General features: G+C 39.2%; 1 protein-coding gene across 3 annotated transcripts in view; it reads left to right on the top strand.

The window, feature by feature from the left end:
- Positions 1-17,196, top strand: part of PHACTR1 (phosphatase and actin regulator 1) — a 508,271-nt gene that overhangs the window by 110,619 nt on the left and 380,456 nt on the right. The window contains exon 1 of one of the 3 annotated variants that reach the window (XM_073631076.1): positions 12,413-12,571. The exons of the other annotated variants lie outside the window; for them this stretch is intronic. The gene's annotated coding sequence lies outside the window, so the exon portion shown is untranslated. Of the gene's footprint in view, positions 1-12,412; positions 12,572-17,196 lie in introns of those variants that run through there. 3 annotated transcript variants of the gene reach the window in all.

Here is a 17,196-nt window from a genome sequence, read left to right on the forward strand (position 1 = left end):
AGCAGCCACATTAAAAGCTATGTAGGAAGGTGAGGGGAGAGATGGGGATGCTGGGCCAGCACAGAGGGTAATGGGACACCCCAGGAGAAAAGAGGGCTATGACAGTAGTTAGGTTTCTAGCAGGTTCAAAGCACATTTTAAGTGAATAAAAAATAATTTACATAAAGAAAAAACACTACTAGTAAACATGTAACTTTAGGGGAAGTAAAATGTAAAAGGTATCTTATACAACTCGTCTCCTATACTGACTGATGCATGAACAAAAGCATTTGACTAGATTGATACTTGATGCTTTAGTACCTATCTCAGTGGGCTTTTTTTATGTGAAAACTGCTTCTCTACGCAACATTCACTCCGAATGCAGAAGCAACTTGAAGCAGGTTGAGGCAGCTTAGAAGGAGAATAAATGTAGGTCAGAAGGAGGTCAGCTACAGGCCTTGCTCCATGCAGCATTTAGCTTTGTAGTTTTGACAAGGCAGGGGGTGTGAAACTGCTGCTTTCACACAGAAAACCTAGGCCCTTATGTGCAGCGGAATGCCAAAGCAGTAGATTTTATGCTTGGGATGGGACTGAATTATAAAGTCAAATAATGTACTATTTTAGCTTTAGCCTTTCTAACGAATCCTCAATTAGGCTTTATGTCTCAAGGCAGTGAAGTCAAGCCCCCAAATGACTGTGTGCCTGGGATCAAAGGGGAACGCAAAAGGTTTTTTTTCTGGATAATAAAAGTAAGATCAGGCACCAGAAAGTGACTGCTTTTATTTTTAACATTTTAAAAAAGGCTAACAGATTCAGTAATACAGTAATATATTATCAAAGTCTGTCACTAGTGTTTCATCCAAGATGCCATAATCTTTTTTCTGATAATGTGTGTATATATATATATATATATATATATATATATATATATACTGAATCTGTTAATATTAATGAGCATTGTTTATTTAGCATTCCTGCCACTATTTTACTAAAATTGAGAGCATACGTTGGGACAACAGACTAGTTGTAAAGATAATTATGAGACAATTACATTCTAAATTTGCTAAAGCCTCCCGCTGCTCCGGTATAACAGCCGAGCGGCTTTCAGCCGCATCGGTTGTTATACCCGGAAAGCCGATTGCCTGCTGTAAAAAACGGTACCGGGATGATGCCTGCAGCTGCGGGCATCATCCCGGTATAACCCCGGAAAGCCGAGTACGCACATCTGCGTACACTCGGCGGGAAGGAGTTAAATTAGGTTATTATTAATTTAAATGGTAACTCCACTTTCGTGGAAAAATAATAGCGAATAAAAAATAATATAGCATGTACAATTGCTACACAATCCATATTGTAATTTATTGTTATTAAAAATTACCTTTCATTTTCAATCTGCAGTGCTGTAATTTACTTGCTGTAATACCAACAGTGTACAGAAGGTTGCCATATTGTATTGAATTTTACAAAAATGTAATTTCCTGTTTGTGCGATTGTCTCACTGATTTGTGATCAGTGATCAAAACACATAAAGTGCAGCTGCTGATTATGTTGAACCAGACCCTCTCATTCAGAATCAGTAAGAAATCAGTCTAGTAAAACAAACAGATGTTTCTACACAGCAACAAAAGGTAGGAATCCCCTGCAAAGATTATTAAAATCCTTGCAATACATTGATCACCCAGAGGGAACTTTTTTTTTCTTAACAAAAGTGGTGCCACTCCTTAAGACAACATTTGGTTAAAGTGATTGTAAACCCTCGCTTTTTTTTTTTTTATAAAAATAACAAACATGCCTATACTTATCTGCTCTGTGCAATGCTTTTGCACAGGGCAGCTCCAATCCTCTTCTTCTGGGGCACCCCGTTGGTGCTCCAAGAAATTCCTCTTCAATCGGTGCCCCCATGGAAAACCTCTTTCCATGGGGGCACCCATGCGGGCATGCTCCCGAGTCCCTCTGCTGCGTCCATTGACTCAGACAGTGGTACTCAGCCCCACCCCCTGCTCCCATGTGACAGCTTTTGATTGATAACAATGGGAGCCATTGGCTCCTGCTGCTATGAATCTGTTCAATGGAAAGAGCAACAGTGGCTGGAGCTGCTGCGCTGGCGCTTACTTGAGCCCGATCACTGGATCAGGCTCAAGTAATAAAAAGGGGGGATCTGGGGGGCAGCTGTGTCACAGAAGGTTTTTCACCTTAGGACTCTTTCACACAGGTTGTCCGATCAGGTCCGCCTGTCAGTTTTTCAGGCGGACCTGAACGGACCCTCCAGCCTCCCTTATGGAGCGGCGGACATCAGTGGTGACATGTCCGCTGACATCCACCACTATCTGATCCTGTCCACAAAATCCAGAGGGATGGTGGTCCTATTTTCCATCCGTCTGGTGGATCAGACAGGATGGATTTGGATAAAAAAGTCAGTCAATTTCCACCCGATTCCCCCATAGGGGAAGCATCGCTCCACGAGCAGATCATCACCATCTCCCCCAGCCAAAAGGATCAGCTGGCTTCCTCTCTGGTTCCTTACGGCTCCCGCGGCTGGACTGCTCACTCAGTACATGCTATAGATACTGAAGACGATACCATGGAGATTTGATCTCCTAAGAGCACACCAGTCCTTACCTTGATGTAAGTGTTGGATACTTTATAATACTAAATATTAAACATTGCACTTAGAGGCGCTTTTCTGTGTGTTTTTTCCATAGGGGAGAGTGGGACAGGGTCTGTGTTGAGCAAGCGGATTCCGCCCCACGAAGGAGCCCATGTGAAAGGGCCCCTAATGCATAGAATGTATTAAGGTGAAAAACCTTAAGGCTTTACAACCACTTTAGGTTCACTTAATATTAATACCTGGTTTTGAGTGGTGGACATGATTCATTGAATAAAACTGAAATCATTACTGGTGGAAAATCAACACAAATATTAAACGGTCCAATTTAAATACAGTCAGGTTCTTCATATTAGTAAGAATGAGATTGGGCATATTTATAAAGCAGTGAATCTGATATTCACCAAACACTTGCAGGTGGTTAATTTTTCTGTGTTATTTAAAACACATGCACCAGGAAAAGTCACATTCAGTGAATATTTGGTGACTGTCATATTTGCTGCTTTATAATAATAATCCTAATTATTTTCTATATTTGGACCAATTTGGCGAACACTCTATAGACATATATTTTACATATGATTAACATGCTTGTAGTATATTAAATATATTATTATTTGTAGACTCTGAACAACCATAAAGAAGCAAGCATTATATGTATGACTAGTTTAATTTACTTTAGAGTTATGACTTTGCCTATTTGTGTGATTACTTCTTGTAACTGGGAAATGTTAATTTACATCTTAATAAGGATGCTGGTTGTACTAATAGAATATGAAGACATATTATGTAGTTGTGCTGTATGTATAATCATATGGGAATCTTCAGAATGTATCATTATCTGAGGATTATACTTCTAGTGTCAAGCAAACAGCATATAATTTTAGCTTTACTGTCTTATCATGACATGATTGAAGCATTGGCCTCAAAATCAGTGGTAAATGTATTTCTAAGCCATGGAAATTTACCATGAAATTACTGTGTAAACTGCTTTTATTGTATAGGACTGTCATAAACTCAACACTGCTAAAATTCAGGTGTCAAATCTATTACTTTAGAGTGCCTGCTTGCTTCTGATCTGGCCATAACTGACAGGATATGAACTTTAACTCTTGCTATGGTTCAAACGCTGCTGCGTATGTTTTAACTGGCTCAGCACATTCCAGTGTTAGAAACACATAGAATAATATTTTATACATTTAGTCTACTGAAACGGAAATGTTTTTTTTACAGATGAGCAGTTCTTTTCGGCAGCATCTTTATTCCACGTCTCTGATCGAGGACTGTTGTCTCAAGACTGAATGTGTTCCTTTTAAAGGCTATTGACTGAGTGAATTGATCTTTATAAATCCAAACACTAGTTAGGCTCCCAGTCTACATAAGTGATCAAAACATGGTTGAGGTGCACACACAATTACAATGACAAATGGTTATACCTGGTGTATTGGACACATGGTGGGTAATTTTTTAACCCCACTTCACCTGTAAGGCAAAATGATTTAATAATATAATAATAACAAATACATGTATACTATGTAAGTGTATCCTCTGCTCACAGAGTGGAAACCATTACTGCAGTCCATTTGCAGTAAAATATCAGTCAGTAACAATAACAGTTATAACTTCAGTATATGTTTCCAATGGGTTAAGGCTTTACTCATGGTCAGTAAAAGGAAGAACAACTCTCTTTCTGGTGGTCAATGAGAAGGAAATGGCATTCTTCCCACTAACCACCAAGGAAAGGGACATAGGGATAAAAATAAAGAGTGCAAAATCTAGTGCAGCTGTGCATGGTAGCCAATCAGCTTCTAACTTCAATTTGTTCAGTTAAAGTGATTGCAAGGGTTCGCTTTTTTGTTTTTTTTAACTGGTTCAATACAGGGCATTTTCACCCCCTTCCTTCCCAGACCAATTTTTTGTTTTCAGCGCTGTCGCACTTTAAATGACAATTGTGCAGTCATGCGACGTTGTACCTAAACAAAATTGACGTCCTTTTTTCCCCCACAAATAGAGATTTCTTTTGGTGGTATTTGATCACCTCTGCGGTTTTTATTTTTTGCGCTATAAACAAAAGAAGAGCGACAATTTTGAAAAAAACACAATATTTTTTACTTTTGCTATAATAAATATCCCAATTTAAAAAAAAAAAAAAAAAAAATTTTCTCAGTTTCGGCCGATATGTATTCTTCTACATATTTTTGGTAAAAAAAATAGCAATAAGCGTATATTGATTGGTTTGCGCAAAAGTTATAGCGTCTATAAAATATGGGAGAGATTTATGCCATTTTTAAAAAAAAATTATTTATTTTTTTTTTTACTAGTAATAGCGGCGATCGCAATTTTTTTTCATGACTGCGACATTATGGCGGACACATCGGACACTTTTGACACATTTTTGGGACCATTCACATTTATACAGCGATCAATGCTATAAAATTGCATTGATTACTGTGTAAATGTGACAGGCAGTGAAGGGATTAACCACTAGGGGGCGGGGAGGGGTTAAATGTGTTTCCTAGGGAATGCTTCTAACTGTAGGGGGAGGGGACGCACAAGGGGAGGAGACCGATCAGTGTTCCTCCGTTCTGGGAACACAGATCGCTCTCCTCTGAGCTGACAGGACGTGGATCTCTGTGTTTACACACAGAGATCCACGGTCCGGCCCGGTTAACGGGCAATCGCGGGTGCCCGGCGGACATCGCGGCGGCCGGGCACACGCACCGGGTCCTGAGCAATGCGGCGGGCGCACGCGCGCGCCCCCTAGGCGGCCGGGAACCCAAGGCCGTCATATGACGTCCACCCAGGATGGGAGATGCCATCTGTGGACGTCATTTGTCTATGGCCGGGAAGGGAAGCGGCTAAATAACAAACATATCATACTTACCTCCACTGTGCAGCTCGTTTTGCACAGAGTGGCCCCGAACCTGCTCTTCTGGGGTCCCCCGGCGGCTCTCGCGGCTCCTCCCCACATCAGATAACCCCCTGGGAGAAGCGCTCTCCCGGGGGATTACATTGAAGGCGCACTCCAGCATTCGGCGTCCATAGAGGCCAAATGCAGGACTCAGCCCCGCCCCCCCGACGCCCATGTCATTGGATTTGATTGACAGCAGCGGGAGCCAATGGCTGCGCTGCTATCAATCTATCCAATCAAGAGCCGAGAACCCTGGGCAGAGAGACAGCGCGTCCCCGTGGGTCAAGTTCCAGGGATCAGGTAAGTAAAACAGGGGGGCTGGGGGGTGGGTCACTGCCGGGTGTTTTTTCACCTTAATGCATAGGATGCATTAAGGTGAAAAAACACATAGGTTTACAACCCCTTTAAACTTTGACAATAAAACCTGCAAGCTGATTGGTTAGTATGCAGAGCTGCACCAGATTTTGCACTCTCCAGTTTTAGTAAATCAACCCCATTGCGTCCCTTACATTGGTGGTTAGTGGGCACAATGTTGGACTTTTCTTCCTCCCACTGATTACCAATAAAAGGGGCCTTTCTAACATTGGTAGCCATTTAGTAAATGCCTTATTTAATGGTAAAAAACAAACATTGGTGTCAGTAGAAGAGCTGATACTTATCTGGAGAAACAGCAGCCATCTCCTGTCCTGTGTACTGTTGATGAGGGCTCCCGAATTGACATCACCACCAGAACTATGCAGATAGTGTCATTTAGAATGAGGATCCAGCTGAGCGCTGCAATTGTTACTTTTGTCTGCACCCAGAACACACCCTGTCACTGCCTGCACTAGTGACAGAGCACAACCACCAACCTGCTGTTATTTGCTACTAAAATTATAGGGGAAGTAGCAGAGTTGGACAGGAGAAAATATGAATCAAATACCATATGCCTTGCAGATTAAAATTTATTGCAATAGAAGAAGAAAACAATTTAAAAGAATACAACCTCATTATATGTTTTTTACTGAAGCACTGGTGCAGGAGATATGGAGTTATGGTTCCTAGTTAAAGGTACATTCCTTAATGAAAATATGAATGTTTAAAAAGATGACTACCTCTCTGACAGAGAAGGATCACTGTTGCTCTAAGATAAGGGGGTAATGGGGTTTTTAAAAAGAAAAAATGGAGTATTGCCATGTAATGTCATTTTAAGGAAGGGGAAGCTGCACTAGTCTGCCTCCTTCCTGCCTCCACTGCCACATTTGGCACCTTTTGGGGGGAGTGGGTACCTTGTTTTGACAGGCAAACTCACCCAGAAGTTCATCCCCCTCCTCCTTCTCCCGCAGCCAGCCTATTCACAAAATGCAACGCGATTCCCGCATGCACAGTAGGAACCCGGCTGTAGAGCCACAAGGCTTTACTGCTGGTCTTTCTTAGTCAAGATGGCGGCACAAGCACCCGATAGCCCATTTAAAAATTGGCTCAGGTGAGGATACCGCTGAATTCCTGGACAGGTAAATGCCCTAATATTAAAAGTCATCAGCTACGGTATTTTTTTTTTTTTTTTTTTCTGAAGGAGCCTGGAGCTCCTCTTTAAGTAGTGCTTTTTTATATTACACCTTTGTTTTCCTTATACTTGTTATTGTCATAAATGTAAAGACTTGTAGATTAGCTACTAGAGGAAGGGTAGATTAGCCACTACAGTGACTATTTTAACTGCTGTTGAAGTAAGATATCAGCTACATAGGAAGTAAATTGTTTTCGAAGAGTCAGACGACCTACAGCCTTCAATTGCAAAAAGAGCAGTAAAGCAAAACCATTCCGTAGAACTGAAAATCAGGGAGTAAATCCTAGATATGTATTAGTATACAGTATGTGGTTGATGCACATATATATCATTATAGATAGCTTTTTAAAACATTAACACACTCATAACATTATGCACAGCAAGCTGATTTCTTTTTCACATTTATCTAAAAAAGTTTTTTGACCCTTTAAAAAAAGAAAATCCTCCAGATTTAAATCCCCAATGCAATATTTCTATCCATATACACTAACAGCCCACAAGCCTTCTTCCTAATTAATATTTTCCTTTGTGTAACTTGACAAGGAAGCAATTATCAGCATGATGCATGACTTATTTTGTGTTTAGTGAATCATAATAGTAAGTGCAATGGAGACTGCCTGTTTAGCATAGATTTTCCATTTGCAAATAAATGGGTGTAGTAGTAGTGCAGGGAAAATGTTGTGTGGTTACATTATCAGCATACTCAGTGCTGCTTTATTAAAATGTTTGTCTAGATGATTAAGTGAAGTCCTATTCTAAGATAAGTAGATCTTAATTTTTTTACACTAGGTTCTTCTTACATTAACTAAAGACGTTGGTCAGCACTTATGGTGCCAACTTACTGATGAGTTTTTCTAAGGAATATCAATAAATCATTTTTTTTATACCCCTTCCCCTCGCTTTTCCTCTTCAAAAAAACGTGCAGTAATAATATACTGTTATAATGTTTTAGTGATTTGTTGCACAATTTATCTTGCATTGCCATCTTAATACAGCGTTCTCAAGAGACAATGGGAAATAGTGCATCCAGGACTGATTTCTATCACTGGAGCCTCTAGGTACACATTTTTTGCATACATAAGCAGCACCTCTTTTTTAGCTTCATCTCTTTTGCACGTTTTACTCATACAAATTTGGCGTAGGATATTGTGACAACTGTTGGCCAATAGCTATAGAGGGAACGCCTCCTTTTTGCTTGTGCTGCTTATAAGCACATGCCTACTGTGTTAAATGATAAATCCGAGTGCAGCATCTGTTGCATTAAAGTGGTTCTAGAGCCTGCAAGTTTTTTATCTTAATCCATTTTCTGCATTAGAGTAAAAAACCTTCTCAGTGCAGCTCTCCCCCCAACCCCCCTTATACTTACCTGAACATGATCTCAATCCAGCAATGGGCATGAGAGCAGTGGCTCTTTTGGCTTTCTCCATCCTCAGTAGCTCAGAGACATCCAGTGAGGAGGGAACGGGGCAGAGCCGTGGCACCCAATGTGTGTCTATGGACACATAGACCCAGCTCGGGAGCGAGCCTTCACGAGTGCCCCCATAGCAAGCAGCTTGCTATGGTGGGCACTCGGGGGGAAGCAGGAGCCAGGAGCGCCAGTGGGGGACCCGAGAAGAGGAGGATTGGGGCTGCTCTGTGCAAAACCATTACACAGAGCTGGTAAGCATAACATGTTTATTATTTTTTTTTAAACTAAAGGTTTTCAATCACTTTAACTACTTTACTAAAACTCTCTTGTTTTTTTATGTATCCTTCTATAGTCCTTCCATCTGTCCACACCTTCCCCTAATTAACAACATATAGTTTGAACACATTGAATATGATATTTAAGACATAATGTAAACCTTTTACCTAGGCAATTGAAACTGAACATATATAGTAGATATTCACACTAATGTCATAACAATCAGTATATCCAGTATTATAGACATTTACATGAAAATACTGATTTTTCTTTTAAAAGTGAGACTTGTTCATGTCCCTTCCTACCTATCAAGTCTCCATATTGACCATTGAGACCACCCAGTACATTGATGGGCTTGAGACTTTGTAGGAGATAGATATGAGTTAAAAATTAATTAAATATTAAATACCTACAAAAGTAACTAAGGAAATGATATATATCTTTAATTTAGGTTTACGTGAACCCAACGTTTAATATTTGAAATTTCATGATATTTACCTATATAAACCCTACTGTAAAACAATGAGCTTACTTTATAGATCCTTGTAAACTTACTTTATGTATCTTTATAACATTGTATACTCAATAAACTTCTTTTGACAAGGAAAAATTAATTAAATAAGGTTGAAGATTATTTAGGTGTCTGTATTTCTGAATCTACTTATTGTTTTTACATTCAGTTCTCATCATTGTATTGTGTTTTTTTTCTTTTGTTCTTAGTTTTAATTACGAGATTTGGGTCAAGTGTTCTTTAAGAAACAATTTTCTTTAATTTTAGGAAACAATTTTCATTCATTTTACATGATCCGTACTTTAAAACAGACAAAGGTTGCCCAATCAGGATGCCTTTCCATAGGCCTAATGTGGATGCTTTGCCAGCTACAACACTCGTATTTGTTTTGTTGCCAATGGATTTACATCAAGTGTGCTTTTTTGTGCCTTTACAGAACGCTTTGTTACTTCAAGGTTTCAAAACTGGATATCTTTAAAATGTAGCAGCTTAAAATATATTGAAAAAAAAATCTTACTAGTACTGTAATCTACAACAGTTATTTCAGCTTTCAAGAGTGGCATTATGGAGTCACACAAATCCTAAATGGAATACTCAGATCACTTTCTTGACTCCCAACTGCTCCCAGAGTTTGTTTTGAAACTGCCTTAAAGTATGCTAGTAGGAAGGGGGTCATAGCCACTATTAACCAGTTTTTCAGGTCCAAGTATGTGAAGATCCCAAGCAATGTTTATTGGGTATTCCATGTGATCTCTTTGCTGAGGGTATACCTAAACAAGCCATAGCTAGGGCCCTTTTCAGGCCCATAAGTTAATTCTAAGGCACTGGAAATTGACTGATCGCCCTACACTAAAAGAATGGATAACAAAAGTGGGAGATACCCTACGACTTGAAAAATGTATCTATCAGCACAGAGGGTGTTTTGATAAATTTGATAAGCTCTGGGCACCATAGTTAGATACTCTGGGTTTTGCCCCAGTTGATCTTATTATGGATCGACTGCAACAGTGTTGAGGGGTAATTTAGTGTTATACCTTGACTCCTCAAAGGTGTAACATATGCCTATATGCTGGTTTATACATTTTTGTGGTTAACTTTTTGCATTTCTTGGTATTACTATACTCTGTGTAAGATGCAAATCGATGATGTTTCTATGAGATGTATACGCTCTGGACTTTGTTCCGTTTACCTTACTTGCTCAATAAAGTTCTTTGCGATTAAAAAAAAAGAAAAGTATGCTAGTACTATTGTCTTCCTAAACCACCCCCAAGACTTTGAATCCTGGCCATGCTGATCTGCAAATATTAATACTTTCTAGCAGTGATGACATTTGGCCTGCTCTCTATACTATTGACACACCATTATGTTATGAGGCCATACTAACCAGTAGAAAAGTACCAGTACAGGTGAGCATTTTCAGTACTGTGAATAAGTGTGGATATGGCATATTGGATAAAGAGGAAAAAAGTATATTTGCAAGGAGTGCGGGACTTTACCCCCACAGGTCTAGTGAGGCCATAGGTCCTGCAGGCAACACTTTTGAATCATTATTATATACAACCCTTCTTTGAGGTGAACTAGGGAATTCTGTGTGGTTGTATCATAGAGATTATTATCAATTTTACCTGTAATTACCTTGCTCATTGCATACCATTGTTACTATTATTACATGTATGTATGGACTGTGCATAATGGTCCAAGTACTATATATATGTATGTTGCCTTGTACCAATGTTACTGGAAATATGTATGTTTATTAATTTAGTTTCCAATAAACTCCTTTATGATCATCCAATTACATCTTTTGCTGCCACGTGCTTCACACAAAGTCCCACACTCCTTGTAAATATACTTTTTTCCTCTTTATGCAAATTAGATGAACATTCATGACCTTACCAGGTATCATTTAAAGTCCCTAGGGATGGAAATACTTGACCTCACCAGGCCATGGCTTTCTGAAAGTCCCTACCTTCCAATAACCCCTTCCACTTATTGCATATTGGAGAGGCCTGAGATTCAGGGTCCCCAGACACTTGGTATGTGTAGGCAATCCTAGGTGCCCTCATTTCAGTCCTGGGATCAGTTTAGGAAGATGATGGCACAAATGATAGTCAGGTACTAAAGTTGCCACCTTTTCTGCGGAAAAGTATCTCATCCTTTTAACATTAGTAACATAAGTGGTCCATATAGTGAACTTGGTGTTGAGTTATTCACTGTAAGGTCATCACAAAGGACAATGGGGCACTCTTTACGTCTGGAGGAAAATAAATTGAATCTCCAAATACGGAAAGGCTTCTTCACAGTAAGAGCTGTGAAAATGGGGAATAGAGTCCCTCAAGAGCTTGTTCTGGCTAGCTCAGTAGCTTGCTTTAAAAAAGGCATAAATCTTTCCTTAATGTACATAATTGAACTGGTTACTAATATTTATAAGTAAAGTTTATCCAGGGAATATCTGATTGCCTCCTGGGGGGATCAGGAAGGATTTTTTTCCCCTACTGGAGCAAATTGGAGCATGCTGTGCTAGGGTTTTTTGCCTTCCTCTGGATCAACTGTGGGTATAGGATTGTGTATATAGGATGTTATGTTTTTTTTTCCCTTGGTTGAACTAGATAAACTTGTGTCCTTTTTCCTGCCATGCCAATAAAATACTAACTGGGTGGCATTCCTATTAGACAATGACAAAATAAATGTGCTCCATACAGTGTTTTTTGGGTGTTCTATTCATTGGAATGGTGCTTTCATGTAGCATTACTTTATTCCCTGACAGCAAGTAAAAAAAAAGCAAGAGCTGATTTGTTGTCAGCATTCATATAGCCTTAGAAAACTGTCAACACAGACACTACTGTATGCTTGTGATTAGGTAGAAATTTGTAAGTATTTTCTATTAGGGTCAGCTGCTTGAGTTCTTTGGATTCTGCTAAGGCAACTGGTTAATTGCACTTCAAGATGCACCGCCTTGCTGCCATAAAATGATTGCAGTTTGCTCTAGTAGTTGATATTCTAGTGACGTTCTCTCCTTTTCTCTTGGCACATCATGTAATGTGAACAATACTGAATGTTAAATACCCGGTATATTGCAATTAGCATAATGTTCCTAACTTATGGTTTTGTGAGGGCTCAGCAGTATCTTAGCTGGTGTAAAGCAAGTTGCCTGTATACAGCCCGAGTAAAGACAGTGACAGTGAGCCAGTAGTGCACTGCAGCTCTGCAGGGATTGCAGAGAGATCAGAGCATTGATCAGGCAAGGCTCATCACATTTCTCTGCTCTTCTGCTTCATCCTGATTTAGGTTGACTGTGCACCAGGTATGACTAGAGATTTGGGAGATCACCTCAGGTAATTACCTCTTTCCATCTATCTCTCAAATTAGCAGCTATGCTATGCTTTGGAAAAAAGATACTTGTTATCCACTGACATATAGATGCATACATTTCCTTTCACTGTGTTATATATTTTAGCAAAAAAACAACATTTAAGCTTCTGTATCATTATGGGAGGGGGGGGATTTGGTCTTTGCAGTATTTGGATAAAAACTATACAATAGCAACATGTGCTATAGTTGGAACTAATCACCTTTATGATTAATCTGTGACAGTCAGGCTGACTTTCTTTTCTTATAGTGATGGTTAAAAATAACTAATGGCTCAGTGGTGTGCGTCATACCTCTGCGAGAATGAATGCCTACCTTTACACGTTAACAGGGAGCTGCCAATCAGCGTTGCACATTCCAGGGCTATACTTGAGCTATTGTACCCAAAATACACTTGATAGGGCTTAGGGATCATGGTGGATTACCTTTCAGCAAAGCTTGTACATGATGTGAAAATTAATACAAGATGCATGAAAAGGCTTCTTTTTTTTTTTTTTTTTTTTTTTTTTTATTTACGTAAATCTGAGTTTTGTAGCTATAAACTGTGCACTTCCTCTCACCCTGAGTGTTTGGCTTCTACAATAGTAAAACTCCTAGCACAAGGCAGGGATGTATTATTAAATCATGACTCACTAGGTCTGCACTGTAAGTACTGACAGACGCTTACATGAGTACAGAGATTTGATTGTTTAATCACAATCAAGAACTACTGCCTGTTTGCATCTGAATACAGGTCTGCTTTGACATGACCAAAACATTGTCAAGTAATCAATAGCCGTTCCAAAACTATGGGGTTGATTTACTAAAACTGGAGAGTGCAAAATTTGGTGCAGCTGTGCATGGTAACCAATTAGCTTCCAGGTTTTTTTTTGTCAAAGCTTATCTGAACAAGCTGAAGTTAGAAGCTGATTGGCTACCTTGCACAGATTTTGCTCTCTCCAGCTTTAGTAATTCAAGCCTGATGTGTCTACTGTAAATATCTGCTATGGACAACACTGAAAAGTGTTGTGATTTACCTTAGTGATAATGACAAAATCAGACCATGCTGGGTGTCTTATACTAATTAAAAAGTGAAATGTGCAGTCATAAATATATACATTGCTGTTGTAATAGTGTTTAAAAGCTACTGAATCTAATTATTTTTATGCTGTATTGCAGACAGTGAAGTCATCAAGAAGGGACATTGTAATGCCCATATAAGATTTATATGTTTATATTTTAATGCAATAGGTAGCTGAGTGTCTGCATTGCAGTAGGCAGTCCAGTCCTGCATATAGTTGAAGCCACAAAGATTCTGGACAGGAGCTTTAGATTTGTTTTGGTCAGCGCATCAATTATGTGTATGTATGAATTTTGAATCAGCTTGGTTGTTTTGTCTTTCATTAATTATGTATCTCTTATACTTTTACAAAGTTAAGTACATCTTTGTGAGATGTAATTAATCATATAATCTGGAATCTGCAAAAATGGAACTATGGAAGCTACTCTTTAAGGCTGAAATCAGATAGGTGCTGTTTACTTAGTACTTTTTTTTTGTAAAGGTGTACACATATTCTATCCCTAAAAAGATTTGGGTAAGGTCACCAAACTAGCATCCTTATAACTGTGCAAAATGTTGTGATGCTAAAACAGTTGTGGTTGTCTATATTCCTGTCACATGGAGCCAGGGCCAGGGGGTAGGCATACTTTGCGTGCAACCTGTGGTGTGGAGTCCTCACAGTGCAACTCTTCACCAGTTCTTCCAAATAATACACCACTATTTACTCCACACTTAGTACCCTCTGACAAAGTCCTCAGGACATAACACATAAGACTGAGTTGTGGGCTGTGACATCGCGCTTGGTGGGAATGTCCTGCTGGAGGGAAATACAAACTTTGAATGTAATTGCATGTCTTTTTGAGATACTGTCATTTACAATCATTGGATGTACTGGATGCACGTCCATAGTTTACAGGGTATTGATGTTTATCATTTTGAGCAACCTAAAGCCTTTTTACATGTTTAAGGTGTCCAAGTGGATTAACACCTTGAGGGGAGCATGCCTGGTATGACCTCCTATAACCTAAGAGGTCCAACATTTTGGGGGAGCACACTCCCATAGGATATGAGTGGTGGAAGAGAGACACTTCAAATAGTGTGGAGTGGAATCTTGTGAAATACCACAGCAGGGTCAATACTGCATTATGGTCACTAGATGCTGACTATTATAGAAAATACACATATTAGATACATTATGGAGCTTACTCGTGACAGCTATGTGAATGCTGAGCCATTTGCAGAGCAAATATTTTATAAATAGACTTCCAAGGGAGGCAGTAAGTTAAATTAAGTGTGTATTTGTATGCTTACATACACATGTTGAAGCATTAACTAAACAAAGGTTATTTGTAAATTATATGTTCTCTTATATTAAGCACAAGTAGCCACAATGGTTGTTAAAGAGTGAGGCATTGTTACAATAGACTGTAAATGGGTGTTTCATGTTTAATTGGAAGTTGGCTGCACCCAAGACATATCATATAGGTTATTAAGACAGATTGCAGTTTGAAACTTCCTGCTTCCTCTATGTGAAACTATCCCATGTTACCTGTTATTCACAACAAAGCCTGAAACTAGCCATAGATGGAACCAAATTTGTCTGGTTTAGCAAAGAACAGCTGAATTTCAATCTGTGCATAGCCATTCCTATTCCTGTTCAACAGAAGCCACCTGGGAATGGTGGAAAGCTTTTGTTGATCAGCAGCTGCAGTTGCTGATTATTGTATTCTGGTAGCAGAGAGTCCCACTGTCAGGCTACAGTGCCCCAGTGGGGGGATTCCACTATCCACCTCGATTATGTGGATAGAGGAACCTTTTGTTTTTTTTTTCTTTTGTTTTTTTGCTCTGGTTAAATGTGAAAAATGAATCGTCTATGGCTAACTTTAATGTCAGTGATCAGAATAGACTGACTGTTCATTTCACAGTTTAGTCTGAGCTAGGCATCTAAGTCCTTCCCTCCAGTGCTCAGCATTGACCAGCTGCTTACAGCAGTGGTTCTCAACCTCAGTCCTCAAGTACCCCCAATGGGCTATGTTTTTAGGTTTTCCTTTACTATGCACAACTGGTTTAAATCAATATCAATGACATGGTATTGATAAGAGATATTTTATCTAAAGGAAGTTCCCAAAACATGGCCCATTGGGGGTACTTGAGGACTGAGGTTGAGAACCACTGGCTTACAGCACATGTGAGTCTCAATCCTTTATTTTACATAAAGATTGCAACTCTAGGCAAAAATAAAAGTCATTCAGTATTCATGCCATTCATTTGCCATTTTTATTTTAGGAAAAAAAGCCCTTCTAAGCCCCTTTTTCACCTACCTAAATACACCGTCATGTGACCTTCCACATCACCTCTTCCACTAGTGGGAAATGGTGAGTCAGCGTTGCAGTCTGGGTCTGCTAACCATGATTTGTCTTGCTGCTCCCCCCTTTATGTGACATCATAATACCACCAACTAAGTTTTCAGGACACCGTGAGGGCCCTGATGCTGGACAGTCTATGGGAAATGTTCATGTCACCATGCAGCATTGTGAGTACCTGAAGAAAGGCCCTCCCACTCTAGTAAGGAAGAGAAAAAAACATGGAACCTGCCACATGACCTGACCCTGGTTTCAGATACGTATTTATAGTATTTAATTTACTTTTTGTTACACTATTGGATGATTAGTTATTGGGGGAATAGGGGTAATGTTTAGTGGGAGAAGTGTTCCTGACTGGAGAAGAGTTTTAACCTAGCTCTTAACACTTGAGAGTGGATATCAATAGCAGCTCTTAAAAGTGGGGCCCATAAATAACCCTTCTTGTGTACACTTATCTCATTATATACCAGGGAGCCTGTGATCCAAACGCTCGCACCTCTCACACTGAAATCTTACATTACCAATCCCTTTGTGCAGAAAGGTACATATTCACAGATCTTGCAATAATTGATCTGTTAAATAATCATAAAAGTTGGCTTTCTCAAAACTTAATTTAAAAAATTCATGGTATTATTTCATATTTCATTATCTTGCAAACGTAATGAAATATAGTCGGATTTCTGGTGCTCTGCAGTATTATTTTAATAGACTAAATAGGGTTGAAAGCTAAAAGAAATAGAATAAATGTACTGAGATCCTTATCCTATGGCTTAGCAGGAACATGTGAGAATTAGCATTCAGCATTAACAGTATAAATATATGCAGACTATTGTGGAAATTCATTCATTAATCATCTGTAATTGACACAAATGCAAATGTATCATGAATAGGTAACCATTAAAATGTATTGCTGAAATCAAGAAGATAAAGGCCCTTCTGTCTAAATCTCTAAACAACGGGATTACTAATCAGAAGCAGTAATATAACAAAGAACTAATATGCTTAGAGTTTGTTAATCCATACATTGTAGAGATACCTGACTGAAACAGTATTCCTGGCTTTACCTCTTTAAAAAGCCAGAGATACAGGGGTAATGTCAGGACTTCCTCTTTTTCATGCTTAGAAACCCCCGCGGTAGCAGTTTGTAAAATATGGAAATACATTTGTGACTGCCTAGGTTCTACAAAAC

The sequence above is a fragment of the Aquarana catesbeiana genome, linkage group LG05 (assembly GCF_042186555.1).
Source record: "Aquarana catesbeiana isolate 2022-GZ linkage group LG05, ASM4218655v1, whole genome shotgun sequence".
Classification (NCBI taxonomy): Eukaryota; Metazoa; Chordata; class Amphibia; order Anura; family Ranidae; genus Aquarana; species Aquarana catesbeiana.